Raw genomic sequence first — 20,264 nt, forward strand, 5'->3', positions numbered from 1 at the left:
ACCAAAATATTTGGAAAACAGAACCAGGCTGAAAACATGTATTTTCTCTTCTGAGAGGAATAAGAAGTTTTACCAGACATGCCAGCATATCTTCTCCCCTCAGTAAGAGTGAGTTCAGTGTCTGAAAAATCAATTTAAAAGCTGGGTTTCCAGGAACATTTCTCAGTCACAGTACTGGGTTTGATCTCGGTTGAATCCAAAACCTTTCTCTTTTTTTTAGAAAAATTTTCATTTCTACTAAGTTAACAGTATCCTGCAGCTGCTCTTCAAAATTGGTATTCCTGTCAGCTCCCCTGCTACTAACTGCAGCAAAATTGACAAGGATGTCAAATTTCCTGAGCACCCTGTGGAAGTGAGCACCCCTCTATCTCAGGGATAGAGATTTACTTGTAGATTGTGTGAGAGCTGGGACCTCACAGTTTCCATCATCCCCAACTCTGAGGAACAGGAATTCACCAGCATCCTACAAGACCCCAGCAATTAAGAAGCATTGGTTGAACCTTGGATGTGTAGTACAAAAAAATTGACACATGGAAAACTAGCATTTTTCTGCCAGCATTTCCATGACCTCTTGTCTAGTATCTCTGATCCCACTGAGAAAATATATTTAATCTTTCCAATAAATCAAAGGACAAGCTTTTGAGATGGCATAATGAGAGCCAGCATGAAACTTCATAATACAGGTTTATTTTCTTCTAGTGTCCTGGTAAATATGACACTATGAAAAAAAACATTCCCATTAATGTCCTGCAGGCATGTACCCAAGCTTTCCCACCTGCATAGAACATCAGTAATTATCAAAAAATAGATACTAATACAAGTATTTTATTAGGCCCTTATTTGCTGCAACAATGGACTCAATTATTTTTAATGTCAAAAGTAGTAAAGGTCAAAACACATGGCCTAATCTGATGAAATTTCCTCTGAAATTAATGGGAGATTCTTCTCTGGTAGAGGACAGGAAGAAAGAGAGAGTCAGGCTGATAAATAAGGTTGAAAGTTTGCCTTTTTCTTGGTATTTCCAAGTGCAAACGTTGTGTATCCATATCTTATCAGACTAAAAGCTCTGCTTATTTATTCAGAGATTAATGTTTTAAAATACAGTTCAGCAGTCAGTGAGGAAAAAAAAAAACTTTTAGGTAATAGGAAAAGTTATTTTCTGACACCTGGTAATTGTGTGAGGTGAGACAGTATGTGATAGATAGAGGACCTCAATGTAATGGTTATTATATATGACTCCTCTCAGCACATCAATACTCAAAGTGTGATATTTGAGTGTATTAAGTCCCCCATCCTCCAAATTTGTTATTGTGTTGTCACTGACAAGCAGAAGGTCAAAAGATGTTCATATTTTTGTAGCATTTGTATGTTTATAGGTTACATTGGTTTTGGTATCCTTGTAGTGACATTGCAGAAGGGTCCAAAGTCTGACATTGCCTTGGTGCTGACTTGGTAACAAAGGTAAGAGTCATGGGGTTTGATGCAGACAGTTCATGCCTTTGTCTCACAGCTGGTCTGCCTGTGAGATCATCATTAGGTATTTCATAAAGCAGCCAGAGCAGGTAGAGAAGATCATGGTTAGGGTGATCTATTTGCAGATGGGAAGCACCAGATGAGCCATTGAGTTTGACCTGAGCAACCTCTTCTGCTGGAAGGTGGTGTGCTAAGGCGGTGTAAAGAATTGCACTGTGTATTAAAGACAGACTTTGACTAGGCATAATGTCAGAAAAACAGGGAGATTACACTGTGTGAGGGACACCAGTGTACCACAGCAGGAACAGAAACAAGTTAATTCTCACAGTAGTTCTCCTCCTGGACAGAAGTGAAGTTCCCACCAGCGCAAAGTGGTTTTTGGTATCAGGTCTGCAAATCATTTTATCACAGGACATCCTATTGAAAGTACTTTGATGAGTGATGAGAATCCCACAGTACAACATAAACCCTTTAGACACTGAAGTTAGACAAAGAAACCAAACTCTGCCACACTGTTACTCATTCTACAGTCAAAGGTACGCTGTATGTATTTTAAACTTAGATAAGATTTTTACATGAAGTGTGGAAACCTTTATTTCCATGCAGGGGCCAAGGCCCCCTCAACAAAATGAGAAGTATTATAAAAGTTGGGAGAACAGGCAAACTTCTTAATGGCAAAATTCTATCTGTTGAGAGGATGGTTTCTTAGAGCTGACAAGGAACAGTCTCATGGCAGAAGTCAGGAAGAAACAGAATTTTCTTTTCCCAAGCGCATTTCCTTGTCTGGGTGCAGCTGGGATGGCTCTAGAAGACTGGTCAAGGTTTTAAAAGCCACAGTGGGCTCTCTGAGAACATGCAAAGCAGAAAGCAAGAGAGCAAGCTGACTGTCTCCTCTGCTAGACCTCTGTAATTTCTTTTAATACCTTGATCTTCTTCTGCTTACCTTGCTGTGAACTTGAAAAATGTTCCTGGGTGTGTTTCTGTTTTATTGCAGTGCTGTACACATGCTGAAATGTCATTTCCTGGAGAAGTTTTGGGGAAGGAACTGCTTCTGAAATAAAGAAGCTTGAGGGGAAATAGATTCTGTGCTTACTTGAATTATTGTTGAAGGTTTTTTATCACTACTTCCATCAAAAGCCAACTGTTTGCAACCTTTCAGAAAAGAGATGTTTCAGCTGCTTGGAGGAGTTTGAGTAGAGAAAAATGTCTTGTTTTGTCATTTCCAGTTTCTGGTGACCTTCATTTTAAAGAATTGGTGCATCTGTCTTCCGCCATCCTTGCTTCCTGAATTGCCGTGCTCAGGCAAAAGGGAGAAGGAAGTATGTAAGTTGTGCATGAAGTACATTCCACTAGTTGGAATGACAAGAGAAAAGCCAAAAATGGTGAGAAATTAAGGGGTGTAAAGGAAGCTCAGCTGTAAGTAGGAGAGCAGAGGATTCAGCAGTATTTGGGTTAGGTCCACTGGTAGCCTATACAATGAGCAGAGAAGGAGCTGTGTCAGAAGAAACCTCCTCAGCAGCTCTGTTGCCAAGTAGATGGTTGTCTGAGACAACCAATAATATTAAAGAGAGAAAAGGAAATCTTTTGAACTCAGCTTTTCCTCCTAGGTACATTGAAACCTCCTTTTATTTGTGTCCCAGTTTCCCTTCATAGAAATACTAACAACCCTCCTCCACAGGGCAGTAATCATTCCTCTGTGCCATAGTTCCCATCCCAAAACCCATGGGTGAGCTAGTGAGCCACATCCTGTTCTGTGACCACAGGAAGACACAACTGTGACTTTCTAATCTCATGGCTGGGGTACCTTCCTGAGAATAGAGAAGGTCTGCTCCTGTTTCATTTAAAGTTTCATTGGCTTAGGTAAAATTGTAGAGATTGGTGTTCAAGAACCTGTCTCAAAGTTGAAAGGATTGGTAGGACTGGAAAGTTGAAAGGATCAAGATGGGGGATGAAGTAGACCAGAGTATCAGAAGAGGCAAAAGGCAAACCATTGTGAGGCAAGCATCGTCAGTTGGCTTGGGGAAACAGGACATTCAGGGCAGGTTTGTGGATTGGTCTGCTGCTTAAGGCCCACAAGACTCTTTTAATAGTTATCTGTACAGAGGATGACAATCTTCTCTTGCTTGCAATTACTCTGTTAAATAGGAATAGATGAAGTCTGCACTCTGCATCTAAAGATTTAAGCCAAACAGTGTAGACAATGCCACAAAAGGGAGCATATGGATTTTTTCAGTTCACTTCATGAGGAGGGCATAACATGCTCTTCCATTTGCTTTCACTCTCTCTCAAGCCATTTAAAGATAATAGGTGAGCCACGACAAAGTTGAGTCATCCAAACTTTAGCTGCCTCACTCCCAAAATATGCCATAAAAAAGATATTAATTTTGTGCCAGAATTTTTTTTTCCACTTGTTAAACCTTGGTGCTTTGGTTTTTCCAACCAGAATTTTTTTAAAAGATACTCTATAAAAAAAAATAATATGTCAGTGTGTTTATGTAAGTTTAGTCCCCCAGTCAGCAGAGGGGATTGCTTAAATTGGCAACACTTACAGGCAAGGATTTTTCAGTGCTTCTGATGAGTAATAAGAAGTAAACAAAATGTGGTAAAGCTGTTCAATTAAAGAAACTGTTATTCATAAACCATACCCAGATCATTTGATTCCTAATGCTGATTATTTCTAACTACAACAGGTAAATATTTTGAACCTTTCTTTCCAGAATATTCCAGCTGGGAGAAATTCAATTGTATGTTGCCAGTGCTTCTCTTAAACATTCTGCTTTGCCAGTAACTGCCTCTTGTGATTTTCATGTAAAACCCTTAGGGTATTAAACTGGTCATGCTGTTTCAGTGAGACCTTTGCCTGGGGAAATGAAGGAGAAGCACAGCCTGCAGACACACACACCTGCCCTCACCCCTGCCTGTACTTCTGGGGAGGTGGTCTATGGGGTGAGACTCAGTGTGGTTTTCCCAAGTGCCAGTTTATTGACAGCTATCTGCAGAGGTTCTATTTTCATGGTAAAGTGTGGTTTTGTGTGGATTATTGTCTAACAAGGATAACTGTTTTAAAGCACTTTATGGTTCCATTCTGTTCTTCTGAGTTTTATTTAATATCTGCTTTGATCCCATATGAAAGGTATTAATATTTCAGTTACAATTCCTCTTACACTTTCAAATCAGACTGTCTCTAGGTTTAGATATGGAGAACAGAAGTAATTATGGTTTTTTCTTCCCTGACACTCAAATTCTGATGACCTGGAAATACAGTTTTGAATTCTGAATCAGTGTTTAGAGAGAGCAGGGTGTAGCTACCCAGGGTAGCTGGGTCTGAAGCCACCCTGAAGCCTGAAATACCCAAGTCCCTCCTGTTCCTCTCCATGATGAAACCTGTGAATACTTCTGTGTAAAACTCCCAGGGGCCCTTTTGAAGTGAAACAGCAAGCAGATGATCCTCATGCTGGTCCAAGTCAGGTATTTTTGTGGTGCTGGAGCAGCTCATACAGCATTAAGACATTGCTAAAAGTCACTGATCATTTCCAGGATTTGGGGAGAAGAGAGAAAAATAGCACTGTTGTAAAACTAAGTCCAAGCTTGCTAAAAAAGAATTCTGGTTTTATTAAAAATCAGCAATACAACCACTTTTCAGAGTTAGAAAGGGCTGCTATGTTCACTGTGTTGTGATTTTTTGAGAGAAGCACAAGATGTCATTGTTTGAAGAAAAGCAGCATTTTGAAGGAACCTGGGCTGCTCCTGAATGCACATTGAATGAAGCAAATATTTATACATGAAGAAAAATAATAAAAAAATATCATTATATTTCAGTGTTTTCTAGATGAATCTTAGAAGAGTTTTTGTGAAAATTTATGCAAAAACTGATTGAAATTTGAACTAGATATTATTTAGCATAGTTAAAAACCTGAATTTCAAATATAAAATGGCTTGGTAGACAGGAAAATATTTAAATCTTAGGTCTGTTGAAGTACTACACTGCTTGCATTCAAGGACTGAATAAAAATTAAAATCTATATGCAGTTTAATTTTTTGCATTGATCCAAAAATGTACACTTGAATGTATTTTGAATTTTGAAAGTGAAAAAAAAAAACCAAATTCTAGGATAGCATATAACTTCTCTTTGTATGCACTGACATTTTCTTGATGTCTTTCGAGAAACTGGCCAGAAAAATGTACCAGAATTCATGCGAATGTGTAGATAACTTTTAAAAATTTTCACCTTTTACCATTCCATAGAGGGAGCAGTCTATCTTGTGTATCTGCTCACTGCTGTGGAACCAAGAATTCACAGATTTTTTTAAAGCCAGTGGTCATTTTCAGCCTCACAATTAGATAAACAGCCCACAGCTTAGGGTGGCAGAAGAAATTTAATAGCAAGGGAAAGTAATGGGTGATGTTTGCCTCTCTATTGCTGGTATTTTAAATTGCCAGCGTTTTCATATTTGTCATTTTAAGGAGATTAAAAGAATGAAAATGCATTCAGAAGTTGCAGATTTGATTTGTACAAGGAAGGCAGTGAAAGAAGTTGTCTATTTTTGTATTTGAATTGCCAACTGGAAGCTCCTAGTTCAAAAATGGAGGAAACAATCACTCCCCTGGGAGCGTGTATTCCATTACAGAGTAGTATCAATGTATCTTCCTGAGATCTGCTGCAGAGCATTTCCAGGGTTTAAGAAGTGGGCTTTGCTTAGCTGGGCTGAAAAATGTGTTTGGGGATTGTTCTAGCCCCGTGCCAGCTGTAATGGAACGTGTGAAATGAGGCCTCTAAATGTGTCCCTTCTTACAGGAAAGAGATGTTTAATGAGGCTGTTCGGATTTTATGCTAATTACATTTCCAGCTGCTGTGTGAAGATTATATGAGGCCACCCAAACTGTAATGCTGCAACATAATTCTACAACAGTGCATTCATGTTAAAATAATATAATACAATTAATCCATTAGAAAAGGTACAAATTGGGGCGATTGAAAATAGATGCTGTTTGTAGCTTAAGTGTTTAAGCAACACATCAGAAATAATGGAATATCTGGTGGTGGGGAGAGATGTGTGTTTGGAATAAGATCATTTATGTGTAAAAAGTTGTATATCCTCAGCTTCTATTGCAATGACTCATAGATGGAGCATCTTCATCAGACTCTGTCCTTACAGGCTATTTCATTTAACAACAAAATGTTGTGAAGCTGCATTTTATTTTTAGATTGCATGTGAAGCATGGATATTAATTAATATTTCTCAGACTGCTGGCTTTTGTTCTTTGGGTTTTCACTGCCTTTGTAAAGGCACAGGAGAAAATCACATTTCACAGTGACACGAAGCCATGAGGAAATTTGTCTTTGCAATGATGCTTTCGCTGAGAAGTGCTGTTGAGGAAGTTTTATTCCTAGAATACTGTTTTGCTCTCGCTCAGTGTTTCCCGCAGGGGGGAAATGAAGCAGGAATCCCCGAGGCCAGCACGGCAGTACCTCGAGCGACTCCTGCTGTGACATGTGACCCATGTTGTGATTGGGAAATGGGTTGGTATGGTCATGTGAGCATGCAGCCTAGTGGGTCTAATCTGATGGGACTTTTTAATCACGGTAGTTGCCCTTTATTTCCATGTCCATGAGCTGCATTAAAAAGGCACATACAGTTAGATGTATACGGTATTGACAGCAGAGGTGACAATTCCAGGTCTGCGGGGATCTGAAACATGGATGGCAATCACCCAGACAAAACCATTAACTTCATCAGTTCTTTCCAGGGATGCTGGGGCTAGTATGTTGAGGAATAATAAACAGTTGCTAGAAAGAGAAACTGAATTGCCCTATATACAGAGGTTTAAAAGGAAAACACAGATTATGAATTGGAAATCAAAGACAGCTTGATGAAGAGCAGTTTTGTAGAAACCTTGGTCTAAATCTTGTTTATTCTAGGGCTTGTTTATACATTGTAACTTGAATTATTTAAACCATAAATATGAAACTGATTAGTTATAGCATCATAAACCCTTGGGTGGATGTTTATGCAGTTCATAAACTCATTAGTTTTATTTTAATTCACTAAGGCAAATTTAGTTCTGAATTAAAGTGTCCACATAAGTGTTTAACGTGGCATTGGTGATCCTCCTTGAATTACTGATTCAGATTGCTCTTCCTGAGCACCCATGTAAGTCAACACAGGAGCTAATGAGCAGGAAAGAGTAGATCAGACAGCCTGAGGTGTCTCAAGAGATGGGTTCTAAAGGCTCTGTTTGGTGAAAGCTGCACCTGACTTCTTGGGCTGCCTGAGGAACTGGGCAAAGGAAGTCCAAGGTGGTGATAAGAACATTTAATGAAGTGAGAAAGCAGTTGTCTTCTCTGCCAAATTCTGCTGCTAACCCATCCCAGTCTTGTTGCAAACAACACCTGTAGATATTGGACTCTTAAGCATTACAGGATTTAACTGCAATTTGACCAGGTCTCCCCTCTTTTCCTTTTTTTTCTTTACTTTTTTTTTTTTCAATCCATGTGTAGGGTTTCTTCAGATCTGCAGCTCACAAAGTCAGGTAATTCAGAAAGACTTTTGAATTATAGTAATAAAAAGGATTTCTAAAATTTAGGAGAAAATCTTGGAAACCAAAATCACAGGGGAAAACTACTCATTCCTTTCAGAAGTTAAATTCACTATTTGAAGAAACATACAGATTTCTGTATATTAAGAATTTTCTTTATTTATACAGTTTAATGTTTCAGTTCTGCAGTATGGTATCTGTATAAAGAACTAGTTAAAATAAGACTTTTTGTTTTGGTTATTACTATATGTTTGTGTAGGCTGAAGAAATAATGCTATCTGTTGGTAACTGTATCTGAATTGCTTATTATCTACAGGATATCCCACACTTTTAGATAAAAGTGGTGGTAGAATAGATCCATGATGCTGAACATGACTCACTATTCCTTTTGTTCCTGCTAGAGTAGCAGGTATATTTTTTTTAGGTTGAAAAATGGAGTTTCTTAGTCTCTTATTTTGCAGATGAGTGTATGTTCATTTTTGAAGGACAGAGTTTAGTTCCTTTTTAAAATGTTTTATTTTGGTAATTAACACTATTGATCCTTTATATCCTCAGAGTTCTATTTGCATCTCTCCAAGTTAATCTGGCAATCCCAAACAATTCTATTTATCAAAATAGGCTGTAAATATCATTCTTTTGCTGTAGTGAATCATACTTTTTAAACTTAACCAACAGCATTGTTTGCCTATTCTAAAAGAAAATAGGGAATTTGATTGCCACTATCTACCACTTGAATCTGAAAATACCAATTGCTCACCTCCCCTATGTTTTGCAGGAAGCTCTTGGTCTCCATGTGCTCTTCATTAATTCTTTAGTTAAAACTAGCAGGAGGCTGACAGCTGAATGTGCACAGATAAGCAGTACTCTGAGGAAGGACCAAAGAAGGCCCAGATATGCTTCTGCCTGAAGGCAGTGACATATATTTTGTGCTGAAAATGGTTGGCAATGTGTTTGATTTTCTTCCTGCTGAAGCTGATGAATTCTGTCCCTGTCCTCACTGAGCGCAGGGTGCCTGGCAGGCAGTTGTTGAATACCAAAAGCCTTTGCTCATACAGACTGGCCAGGAAGCCTTCTGCCAGCTGCACAATCACCTCTCTGTGGTGCTCTGTTCCCAAAAGAAGACTGTGGGACTTGGTGGGTGCTCAGATCTTTGCAGTAATAAACATTATCTGCAGGCAGAATGTTTCCAGTGTGTGCACATATATTTAGAAAGCACCCTTGCAACCTTTCAGAGTTAATTTCTGCCTCAAGACCTTTTGAAGCCTGTGAATTTCTATCACTATCAAGAATCAATACTGCATTTGCACTTCTGTACTGGCACTTATATTTTCAAAACTGTACATGTACATCTAATAGCCTTTGTGCTTTATGGACCTGATCAAAAGCCCCATGAAAATGATTATTTGGTTCTCTCTGGTTTTTGTGGGCATAGGATCAAGCCTGTATTAAGCAGTCATAGTAGCATTCCTCCCAGTTTCTTATCTAATAGGAAAATATGCTACAGGTAGATAAAACATCAGTTAAAAAAAAGATGTAGTTGACTGTTAGTGAAATATTAGATGACATTTGGGCTACAGTTTGCATGCCTGAGTGGTAGTGTTTTTTCTCACCAGCTAGTGGCTTCTTGTACATCATCTTGGTCCTCAGGCTGAAGGATTCCAGTTTACAGTTGTGGAAAAAAAACAACTCAATAATTCCAGGGGGAACAGAACTTTCAAAACACAGTTTTATATGGGTTGCTCCTTCCTGAATCTTTTGCTTCTGATTGCAAGCCTAGGAATGGCAATTTGGATCAAGTTTCTCTAACCAGCCTTCCAGAACTTTAGAAACATTACAAATTTATGATCTTTTGTCCTGACCAAAGTTTGCCAAAATTGGAAGGAGGTAGTGGAATTACCAATGAAGGCATATAAAAACAAGGAAGCCACTGTGCTCCTAAAAATGTGCAGGAACTGATGGGAGAAAACAAGACATTGGCTAGCTGCTATGGAAAAGGATACTTTGGCTCTGCTTGTTTTAGGCTGAGTTTAGAAGAGTGGCAGCACATATGGCACCCTTTTACAACCTCAGTATTAACTCTAAAATATCTGCAACATCTCTCATCAAATATACTTCTGTAAGGAAGATAAGTATCAGAACAAGAAGCTTCTGAGTAATTGTTTATGGAAATAATTTGGGATCTTATGATCAACAGAGAATCCTTGCATGTCCTCATGCTTCCATTTGCTTTGAAAATAGCCAGGGTGTGAAGCAGCTCTCCCTGCAGGCATTTGCAGGGTTTGGATCAGACCCCTGAGAGAGATCAGGAGGTTTCTCTGCAGGCAAATGCAGAACTGTCGTTGGAAGATTATTACAGAATATCCATGTGTATTGGTTTATAAATTAAAATAATGAAATCAGAGACAGCTACTCTTAATTAGTGATGGATCTGAACTGACCACACAGTCAGTCAGGCATTCACTGTTGATCTCCATAACACAGAACTCTCATGCTAGTAGCAGCCATGCAGGAGCTCTGGCACACATACTTGTCCCTGCTGGTAACTGAGTCCATGCACTATCTTTTATTTAGATGTGATGTTTACGCCCCAGAAAGCTTCCAGTTTGGAATGGCTACCTCTAAATATTGATGTTGGTTTTTTGCATCTGAATCTGCAAAGGCATTGTGCTGAAATGAGAGGCCAGTGACGCTGTGGTATTTCTGGCATTAATGTGCAGACAACATTCCTGCAGGCTAAAATGCACCGCAAGAAGCTGACAAAACCAATCAAAATCCCCCCATTTGTTAGTCTAGCAGATTAGTCCATTTTCTGATTTCACTGCAAGGATTGTGAGACTGGCTTAACTCAGCTGCCCCCATTTGAGTGACTGCACTTAGATCAAGCCAAGCCTCAACTGTGTCATTCATACTGTTACACCTTTGAATGCAGGAAGTTGAGGCTTGAATTGGTGCCACTAAATTAACAGAATTAATGCTAATTCACATTTTGCTCAGGGCATTATTTTTGGTATTCTTTCATCTGTTGAGAAGGAGTTTCCTGAGCTGCTCTTGTAGAAGGTCATGAGCCAGCCCCTAGCTACTGCCTTCCATCAGTCAGGAGCCATTAACAGCATCCCATTGGCAATCCCATGTGCTGACACCTAACATTGGTCTCCAGAGTCCTGGAGCCCCTGTTGCCAGTGAAGACATAACTGGTTTACACTTTATTTGTCTTCTGGCACCGGTTCATTTATTGAATTGAGCTGGCGGTGAGCTCTTCAGCATAGTCATGACATCTTTCTCCTAGTGTTCTTATCAGCAAAATTACCACTGAGAGAAAGAACTTGTATTTGACCAGGGTCTTCAGAATTCATCTGTGGGATTATGTGCCCTGAGGAAGAATGGTTTTTACCTGCTATATCTGTTGTCTTGGCAACTTCGTTTCATCCAGGAAATACCATGTATATTGGAGCAACCTTGTTGCACCATGCTGCAATATGAGTTATATTGGTCTGTTTTCTTTCCTGCATCCCTAGAAGGAAAGGCTGTAAAAGAGAACATTGCAAATACATAGGATAGAAAAGCCGCAGGGGAAGAGAGCTGAGACGCTCCCCTTCTGTGCTAATTGAAAGTAGGCCAAATCATAGTTCACTGCACAGATAAATGAGAGAAACAGAAGAGGGGCTTTGAGGATTGCACTATCTAATAAACCCAGCAGTATCTCCAGAAGAGCAGAGCTCTCTCTTAGCCAATGTCAGAGCAAACATGGTACCAGTATGCATATGATGAATTAATTGGTGTGTGTCCTTGGTCCGAAACTCCCTGTAGGTTAAGATGAGCAAAGCAGTAGCTTTTTCAAGCACATGGGGCAAGGTATGGGCTAAGCAAAGTATTTCTGCTGCTGGTCTAGTGATGCCTCTTGTGCGGCAGAGAAGCTGGATAAAAAGAGGGCTAATATTCAGGAGCCCTAGATCCATATTATAGTGGGTTTGCAGCTAGTAAGGTAGAGTCTCCCTATTCATCTAACACCTGCTATTTCTGTAAAACCTTTATGTATATATGCTTATGTCCTACTTTCTTCCCCTTGAATCTATACACATGTTCAAGCTCACTACATTGCCTGCCTGCAGCAGATGATATAGAGCATCCTTTTGTCTGTTGAACTTGGTTGTAAAATCTCAGTCACCTTCAGTGACAGCAGGCCTGACCCTCTGTAAAAATGTAGTGATGGCTTTCTGCAGGAGGCTTTCTGCTGTGTATCTAAGGCACTCCAAATGGTGAGAAAACTATTTTAAGTAATGCTCTCAAGGAAAGAATAGCACAAAAAAATACACACACATTTATTAGAGGAGATTACTGTGGAACAAAATTATGTTGATGAATAACAAACAAGAGATTGTTTACAAAATGCTGATTTCTGGCTCATTGTTTACTTAATTTTTCCTGTTTCATTTTGCTTGAATAATGTAAATGCATTGGTCCCATTAGTCTCCAGGAGATATTTAGGCATTTTCAGTTGCTCATGAGACTGTTTCCTAAAGCCTTTTGAAGTGGGACTACCTCTGTGTAGGAAGAGACTCTCATAAGCCACCTTCTCATCCTGTTCTTGACTCCTTGGCATCCCCATGGTAGTCAAACCAACTGCTTATGTGGAAAAGTAATATGAGGAAACCACTGAGGCAGTTTTAGCTGTCTCTTAATGAAATGTAACAGCTGGAAATCAGGAGGAGCATGATCATCATGGGACCAATCAGCCCTCTGCGGAGAAGCAAGTGCTGTGTAAACCACTATCAGTATGTCTGTGACGAGAGCAGTGTTGTACTGAGTGGGTAGCTGATATTATGGTGAAATACTTAAATTCAAACACCACTTTAATTAAATTTCACTCAGTATTAGGCTAGGAAATTGATAAGATTTTAAAAAATTGGAATCAGCCCTGAGCTAACATGAGCACACTGACCTGGCTCTTCTTGCCAAGTGCTTGCAATCATTTTTGTGCCACAGGATATTCTCTACAGCCAGTGGCCCACTGCATTTTATTATAACCTGAGCTGTTTTCCATCCTTTTAATACTGTCTGCTTTGAGATTGCTCAGAGTGCACCTCTGGAGAATTTTATTTCATTTTTCCATGCTGCTTATCATGGGAGAATTCTGAAGTGAGATGGCAGCCTCCTCAATACAATGTAAATTGTGACTCCAGTTGTTCCTGTCAGACGTGTCCCAAAGAGATGTTGACAGTATCATGTTCACTGCAGGAACTGACAGCAGAAGACCATTCCCATGGTAGGAACAGAGCATGCACAAGAGGCTTGGTGTTGCTCATCACTCCTGTTTCAGCCCTTTTACATCAGGTGAAATGCCTGCGGAAGTCCTCCCACAGAGAAACTGTGAGAGACAAACAGCAGGGCCTCGTCCAAAGCTAAGCTTGTTGCCTTTAGGTATCTCAGGCAGGCATCTAGGCCAACTCCTTGGCTCACAGTATTTTCTCAGCTTGTCTTCTGTCCTGCAGCCCAGTGGGCAGGCAAGGAGAGGATAAACAAAGCACAGATTGCCTTAAAGTCATGCTAGCCACAGATCATTTCTAGGCTAAGATTTCACTTAATTTTATTTTGGACTGTGATCTTTCCCAATTTTTTAATAGCACCAATGTCACTTGGATAACACAAGGCATCAATTAACAATTGGCTTTTGCTTACATAAGATCAAGTTGTACTTTGCTTTACACCTCTGTTTCAGATATTTCAGGTCAAATTTTGCTTGCAGTTATGTCTAGGTATTTGCTATTAAACCCATCATTGGATAGCACTGACATTGTAAAGAAAAGCATAAATTTTGCCCTCAAGTGCGTTGTTCATTTTATTCTGTGTAGGTACAGGTCTTTTAATTATCAAGCTGATTCCTAATTTGAAGTGAAGTTCTGCTCAGTGCTTGAAGATAAAAAGTATAAATCAGACAATATGCTACCTGAGGAAAAAAGTAGAGGCTGAATCTACATGGCAGGAAGACAAACAAGCATGAGCAGCTGTGATCATTGCACATTTACACATGCTCACATGCATTCATTCTTAGTTTCCTCTTGTTAGTTTTAAAAATCTAGTCAAAATCCATATCCTGAAGAGATGTAGCACATAAATTACGTTTTTGCAGCATGTGCTAGGTGTGGATTGATGTGAGCATCTATTCTGTGAGATTAAGTGTATAAAGAAACATGTAACAACTCAATTTTCTTCCAGAGCAGCTTATTCAAGGGCAATATATATAGATATATAGAGATATATAAATAAAAGATATTGTATAACTCAGTAACCTGGAAAAAGTTGGAGAGGCATAAAGTGGTGTATATTCTAGTTCTTACTATTCATGTTTTATTTTAATTTGTTACTTTTGCTATATAATTTAAAAGCCATTCCCATTCTTGCCATTTGTAGAACATTTTTAGGCTTTATGTAAACATATGCATATTTTATGTTACTTTTGAATTGAATTTATGGATTGGATGACCCTGAGCAGAAGTAAAAGCAGTGGAATACATAAAAATAGTAGGTTTCTGTTTTCAGCTTCTTCTAGGTTTGGAATGAGACATGAGTAATTTAGGCTCCTTTTTTCTTATGTGATTAATTCTCTCCAAAAATATAGACACTAAGAAGTCTCTAAAAGTAAAATATTTTACTAGATTTGCAGGGCTCTCAGTGATATAGTTGTGATAATACCAGTAAGATGTAGAATGAATGTGTAGTGTCTGGCACTGTATAAGAAGGTGCCTAATTCCTGCATCTCCACTTATTTCAGTGGGACTTTAAGGAGGGATACCATGTTTTCTTCAGCAGTACATTAATGGCACAGGCATATGCTCTTTCCTCCTCTCTAGCATTGTCAAAGCCCAGCAGGAGTTTCAGATGAACAATTCCTACTGGATTTAGTTACAACTGAAAAGCTTAGTGGCCAGGAAGCTTAGGAGGAGTGAAAACTTTCACCCCAGCTCCTAGTGTTTTGTGTGCCTGGATGTTGCTTCACACCACCATGTTCAGAGGGGCTCAGGACACTCTTGGGCATTCTTGAGCTTTACTGAGTGAAGTGCCAGTGTCAATGCAAATGAATTGGGTTGTGAATGACTTCAGACCTTGCTGAGAACATTCTGGGTGAAACTGCACAAACTGGATCTGACAGCATAGCTTGTCAGACCTGCACACAGTGCATTAAGCTCAAGGAGGCTACAAAACGTGGAGCAGCATGGTGGAAATGGAGTGAACTCTTTGAGAAGGGTCCATATAAAATACAGTCAGGCACCAATCTTTTTTACAGACACAGTAAAGAAACTCTAAATAGTGGATTCCTGGGAAATATAAATCCTGATAAAGCTTTTTTAGTGCACCTCAGATGTCTTGTTGTGTGTGTGTGTTCACCTATCCCACTTCTGCTGGCTACTGTGTGCTACTTACAGGCATAGGCCAGTTTGAAGAAATTCTGTTTGTAGTGAAGATGTGGCTATCTGGACCTGTTCCTGGTGATTCAAAGGTGGGGGAATAAAATAACAGTGAGTACAGTGGCTGGATTTAAGGAGCTAACAACCCTTTGGCAGCACTAATATTTAGACTACCTTCCTGTTTGAGAATATCATGTCTTCAAAGATATACCTATAGGTGTGGTTTTGTGACATCAGTTTTTAGAGATATATAGTGTAGATATAGTTAATATAGTTAATTAGATCCCTTTGGTGCTAATGAAGCACTTTTGAGATTCTTGGAGAGCTTTATGTATGACAGTTCTCACCAAAGCCATGTTCCAGGTGTACCCAAACCTCAGGCTTTGTATGTGAGATGAGAATCGGCAAATTGGATGCTCCATCAAAAAATACATAATACTTTTCTGAGTTGACTTTATCACAATTCTAGCAAAACAGTTTCAGGGTTTTGGACATTTTAATGGTGGTCTTATAGTTGTCATGTGGTTTCCCCACTCTATTCTGCTTAATTAAAGGAGAGTAAAGAGGAAATACTTTCATTGATTGCATCTCTGTGACCCGCTTGAGAATAAAGGGATTGCTCTGGTGTGCTGAGAGCAGTATCTGACCGACAAGGGCTGAAATACCAGCTGCTAATTAGAGGATTTGGCAAAATAATTGCAATTTTTACTTAAATGAGAAAAATACTCAATAGAATCCGTGCTTCTTCTTCAGCTTGGGAGATACATAGAGTGCTTGCATCAGGACAGGCAAATAACTGCTTAGTAACAAAACAGATTGGCACCGGAAAGACAAAACCCACCATTCTTTAAAAGCAAGAAAATGCAACCCTTCTCAACAACAAAACATGGCTCTCTACACCTCTTTCTCTCTGCCCATCTGTGTGCACACACACTTCATAACTCCTGCCTGTTAACTGTATTATTTTAATACTAGTTACCCACAGCATCAGCAGTAAGGTTTTTTGAGAAAAGGACAAAACATATTGCAGCATTTTATGAAGAACAGCAGGAGATCAGAAACCACTTAAGTTGCCCTGACACAGAAATATGATTATGTATTTATAAAGATTAATTTTTAATAATGCTGTTAGCTACAAATGTGCCTAGATCACATGTTAGGGTACAAATATTCCTTGAGCTCTGATGAAGTTCACATCTAAATCCATAGCAGTGAAATACATACAACATTTCAACTAGGTCTGGAAAGTACAAAAATGCTGGGTATTCAGTTACTGTTTTCATACCTGAATGAATATTACTGGAAATTCTCATGTTTGTGTTACAACTGTGCCCATCGTTCATTTCTTCCGATGTATAGACAAAATAATGCAGATACTGCAAAGAAAACTGTAGTCCTATTGTTCTTCTCTTCACTCATGACAGTGCAGAATTGGTATTGAACAGACCAGAAAAACAAATACTCATAAATTCATATACTGAGCATTATCCATTTAAGCACATTCTCAGATAAAAGTGTTATAATCTGGGGACTGAAAACCTAGCAGCAATACCATGACTGGACTTTGTAATATCTTCATCTAAGCTTCTGGAAGCTAATGTGCATTTGCATATTGAAACTTCTCTGAATCTTGTGTGGAGAAATCTGCATGAAATTCAGAGCTAGGAGAACCAGCACTGTAGAACTTGCCTTTCTCAAAGAATGAACTGAGATAAAAGGTTACAATCAGTGGACACTGCTCCCTTTTGCTTTTCACTTTCAAGTCTAAGTCCTCTGCAAGGACTTTTCATTACTGAAGCCTCATGCTTTAGATGTCTTTTCTCCATATAAGTTGTTGGTCTGGGATGGACAGCTTGGCTCACTACTTTTTTCAGAGACTCCTGGTGGGAGCTTGGACAAGCCATGTTCTATATCAGCTGTCCTGCACACAGCTGCTATGGCTGAAGCCATAAAGAAGTGTGTTAAAATGTGCTCTTTTTGAAAATATTACATGAAAAATATTAACCCATACCCAAAGGTATGAAGTAGTCTAATACTGTGTAGTAATAGACATTTCCCAAGCAGGATACTTCTGAGCAAAGCTTTTGGGAGATCTCAGAGACGTAAATGGAGCAAAGTTGAAGGGAGAGGGGAGAAGCATTTCTGCACTGGGAAATGTTTTTGATCCAAACTTACCAAGAGGCTTTGACATAGTTTTGGTGTTACAAATGGCAATACTCCCCTGTATGTTTAAGTTATAATGAACAGAAAATTAAAGAGCACCCTGCATCATAGATTTGAGGAGCCCATGCTTTAGCATATTTTCCTACTATCATATTTTCCCAAAACAGAAGCATAGATATGTTACTTTAGCATTAAAGTTTTGCATACCTGGCTTTCATAAATATTAGTCTGGAAAAACATCTCTTTATTTCATTCATGCATTTCTGACTACTGGTATTTTCTTTACACAAATATTTGGACAGTCAAGTTTCACTCACATGATTACCTATAAAAAAGCAATTACCTGGCTGGATAATGTGTCCATAATTTTATATGAGAAGGGATATTTGAAGTAACATAAATGGACAGGATTTATCCAATTCTGTTACCAGAGCCTTAGCCTCATTGCACACAGATCTGATTCACAGATAATGCAGGCCATTTGAAGCAAAATTAAGTCTAAACTGTTACCAACCTAATTCATATCTCAGCCTCATTTTTGTAACAGCCCCTTTGCCAATGATTGTGTGACTCACCAGGTTTTGGGTGATGGGATCAATCGCATCTGACTACTACCCAGCACAGACTCTTCAGTGCACACATGTGCACTGCTCTGGGTGAACTTCTCCATAATTTACCTCAGTGGAGGATGAAGACAGTGGGGGAAGGGGAAAGATTTGTTGACCTTCAGTCACACCAGCTCAAGGATGGTAGATCGCTTCAATAAATGTGTTAAAAAATCAGTGTGCTTATTTTCTTTGCTGTGTTGAAATATGTAGGAAACATATGTAAACCGTAGAAATAACAATGACAGGCAAGACTTTCTAAATCACTGGAGATATTTTTATTTCCATTTTCAAGATTAATTTTCTTTTTCAGGCTTTAGCTAGGCAGTGCATGATAAGTGTACAGCTTTTTGTATTTAAGAAGTGCTCAGTACAGAATATAGCTCTTGAGGAACCATTCATCTTAACCAGATAAATTTCACGTAGATGAAATCCAGCAAGGAAATCTCCCTCAGATGGCTACACTAGTCATTCATATTGCTAGTTCTAAAAGGAGCCCAGGAGAGCAGTAGACAAGAAGAGCAGTCAAAGCTAGTGTTGGAACCCTGCTAGTGGCAAATGGAGGGTAGTCAAGACACTTCCTGTGTTGTCTGAGATCTCTTTCCTCTTCAGCTGAGCTCAGTTTTTCTCATGCATAAAATTTAAGGTGATGATCTAAAGCATATTTGCTTGCTCCCAGTCTGGGCTTTGGTCAGTAGGTGCAGCCCACACCCACACAAATCAATAAGAGGGCTCTTTTACCAGTCATTCCCTCCTCTTTCTGCAGAGTTTGCTCTGTCTACTCCAAAGGCTTTTTGTCACACTTACACAACTGCTTAAATTTGTAGCAGAAGGTCCTTTTTGGCAGAAATTGCAGCAAGGGGTGGGACTTATTTCTGAATTTTGTTCACCATTGTACTTTGAAGTTGATTAAAATTAGAGTGATGACTAAGCAGCTGGGCTGGGAATCAGAAAACCACATTATGCTCTGAGCTCTGCTGCCAATCTGCTGTGCAGGGCAGAGTGGCTCTTCATTTCTGCAGATCTCCACATGTGCAGCCTGCCCGAGGCAGGCAGGGGCTTTGCCAGTGTTCAGTGGGATGTTATCCTGGGACAGCTCACTTGCTGCTGCCAGTGACGTGTTCTGTGTGTGCTTGGAGATCAGCATGCCTCTCTGCAAAGCAAGACCTTCACCCCAGCATTCACCTTAGCCTTTCCAACCTCTCAGGACTTGTTCAGTAAATCTTGCGTCTCAGCCTTGCTGCCCTGAACATTAATGTGCATTAAAGCCTTCACCCAGTGATTTCAGTACGCCCTAGAACTGAAAACAGCCATGTGACCTTCTCTGTCAAAAAGGCAAAACCTGGTCAGCCCCTGTTGAAGCTGGTTAAGTGCTGGTTAAGTTTGCATAGTCACTGAAAAAGTCTTTGAAGGCCCAAGGTCTTCTCTGTGATGAAATTATTATTGGCCAAGAAACTAGCTATAGACAGCTGGCTATAAGAAATACAGAGAACATGCTTGTTTAATCAAAAGCTATTTCTACCTGGTCCCATTAGTAACTAATTTAAATGGAGATTTTTTTTTTTTTCAACTGAAAATTTATGTCAAAATATGAGTATAAAATGAGTTAAGGCTAAAATATTTGACATGGCGATATTCAGTGCTTGAGCCCTAGACAGAAAGAGAAAGAAGCACACAGCTTCTGGGAACACTGTCAGCAAAAGCCTTGGTTAACTTCCCCCAGCCTACTTTTATTAGTAAGGCATAGGAAAGGTCAAGCAGATTTCATATAACAGCCTAGTTATGCTATTTGTCATAGGAGTCTATTCTCTGTCATTAAGGCAGCTATAATGCAATTAAATGCAGACAGACAATTATCTGTAACCCACCTCTATCTTGTCATATGCCTGCTAAGTCTTAGAAAGAGATAATTTTTATTTGCTAGTTTCCCATAAGAGTATAATAAACTGGTAGTCACAAAAGGTGACACAAATTGAAACCTGTGATGGGCTAAAGCCCACTGTTCAATATGTTTGCCATATAAAACAGACTTGACTTTCAAATTCAGATTTTTAGACTCAATTCTTGTCTAGCATTGACAAG

At 39.3% G+C, this 20,264-nt stretch overlaps 1 protein-coding gene and 1 long non-coding RNA gene across 20 annotated transcripts in view; both read left to right on the forward strand.

The window, feature by feature from the left end:
* The window catches only part of PHACTR1 (phosphatase and actin regulator 1), a 295,559-nt gene that overhangs the window by 178,893 nt on the left and 96,402 nt on the right, over positions 1-20,264 (forward strand). The window lies entirely within an intron of this gene.
* LOC111923787 (uncharacterized) lies at positions 1,937-8,863 on the forward strand. Its single transcript, XR_002861288.2, has 3 exons — positions 1,937-2,009; positions 7,974-8,005; positions 8,787-8,863. It is a non-coding gene; the product is annotated as an uncharacterized LOC111923787 (long non-coding RNA).

The sequence above is a fragment of the Cyanistes caeruleus genome, chromosome 1 (assembly GCF_971803275.1).
Source record: "Cyanistes caeruleus chromosome 1, bCyaCae1.hap1.1, whole genome shotgun sequence".
Classification (NCBI taxonomy): domain Eukaryota; kingdom Metazoa; phylum Chordata; class Aves; order Passeriformes; family Paridae; genus Cyanistes; species Cyanistes caeruleus.